At 39.0% G+C, this 2,045-nt stretch overlaps 1 pseudogene; it reads right to left on the bottom strand.

Annotated features, from left to right (window-relative positions):
- Positions 1-809: 809 nt before the first annotated feature.
- On the bottom strand, positions 810-928 carry LOC112471750 (annotated as a pseudogene).
- Between the last annotated feature and the right edge of the window lie 1,117 nt (positions 929-2,045).

Consider the following 2,045-nt stretch of genomic DNA (forward strand, 5'->3'; position numbering starts at 1 on the left):
GGGAGATTTAAGTTGAAAGTGAAAAACAGCATTTGCAAAGAGGGTTTTACTGTGATTGCTGTTTGCCTTAAGAATAATCATTCATTGAAGCAATTGACCTGCAAAATAGAATCATGGAGCTGAACCAGGGAAGAAGAGGGGATCTTTATTCACCTAGATGCAAATAGTTTTCTGCATGTCTATTCCAAGGTCAAAAATAGTGACCAAGACTACAATGTACCCCTCAGCCTGACTAAACTTTAGACAACCTTCTTGACAATAGACCCCTGAACTCCCTTTTCTTAGAGCATTTACTTTAGAAAATTTGCCATTGTAAATACTTTCTCTGTGCCTTTGAGATGTAAACCTTCTACAACGTCAAAATATTTTCTCATCCCTTTGAAATATAATTATGGAGAAAGATAGGGCCCCATCTTCCAGTCTCTGTGGGAGGGTAGAAACCTAACTTTGATAAGCACTGAATAGCAAAAGTGGATGACGTAATCACATTGACCAACCTCCCCACTAATATCCTTTAGCTTACCCCAGCCTTTAAAAATCCTCCTGCCTTTTATTTCAGTAGAAATGAGTTTCACCTCTTTCCTCTACTGCAATAATCTCTCTCCCCTATGCAACAGTCTTAACAAAGTCTCCCTTGACTGTCTAATTGGTCTGGTGCAATTTTTCTTTTACCATAGATCCAGATAATTTCTTTGACTTTATTTTTACTTTTTATTTTATTTTTATTTTTTAGATGAGGCAAACCTTGGTTGACCTCATGGATTGCAAGGACCTTGTTAGCTTACAATCCCTTATTTTTTTATTTTTTATGCCTATAGCACCTGGTCTTCCTAGGTGGTCTCCCATCCAAGTACTAACCAGGCCTGATCCTGCTTAGCTTTCGAGATCCGACGGGATCAGGCTTGTTCAGGACAGCATGGCCATAGACTGACTTTATTTTTAACACATGTGCTGCTGAAATGAGCACACTTTAATTTTATTTTTAATCTCTACAAATTTGTTTGGATATATTTTAAGAATAGTGTGTATTTGGTTTACCTAGTTTTCACTCTGTGTCATAATTTATTCGATTACTTAAAAAAGCCATAAATGTCATTTAGTAAGCGCCAGGCCCACCACCTCCCCCCACCCATCCTTTTAAAATAATGTCAGGAACAATTCTAGGCAAAATTGTGTAGTATACTCACTCCTCTCTTTTCAGCTTGTCTCTTTGTGATTGCCAGATGACAATTAACTCTCCCAGGAATGAGAAGCCCTCCTTGCAAAGCTGGGTCTACAAAAGTAGTTGTGCTGGCTACTTTCTGTTCTGGGCTTGATCCTCTGTTCTTACCTTTGATATTTGGTTGCATGTCTCATTATTGATTTGGTTTTGTCCAAAGAATGGCCTGTGTCTTTTATAGACAGCAACTGCCACTAGTCACTGGAATCAGGAGCCACTGGCTTCTGGTTCAGACACAGCCTAATGCCCACAAAACTAAGATAGTGATCTGGCCTGTCCTCTAGAGTTGGCAAGTGTTAAGTTTCATCGTCTCAGAGAGCAACAGTGACTCTGGAGACCCAGTGGGTCTTGGAGACTCAAGATTCGGGCTGATAATCACTAACTAGTTACATTTTCTCATTGGGGTTCATATTTTGAGTCAGTTAACCAGGTTCCACATGCCTTTAAATTATATTATGTAGTAGCCATATCATTAAACTAAGCATGGGGTATATATATCTCTCAATCAAAAGGGTTAGGAAACACAAAGCCTCAGGTAAAAGGCAATAGCTTTAAGCTATCGCAAGAGGTGTCTGATAAAGGGTATTTTCAACAATTGTCTTGGTTATAAGATACTGTATTCTGGAGTTAGATTAGACTGGCCAAGTCTTCTCAAGTTCTGTTTCCTTTGCTCATTTGCTTCTGCTAGTTACTGCTCTTGGCTGTTGTTCCTGACCCTTCACTGGGCATTTGAAGGCTTATGTTCTGATACCTAGATGATGATTCTAGATTTTACTCCTTGCCACACAAATTGAGCTTGACATTTGTTGAAACTTTTGCAGAAATG

Source organism: Pteropus alecto, unplaced genomic scaffold (genome assembly GCF_000325575.1).
Source record: "Pteropus alecto unplaced genomic scaffold, ASM32557v1 scaffold38, whole genome shotgun sequence".
In the NCBI taxonomy this organism is placed as follows: Eukaryota; Metazoa; Chordata; class Mammalia; order Chiroptera; family Pteropodidae; genus Pteropus; species Pteropus alecto.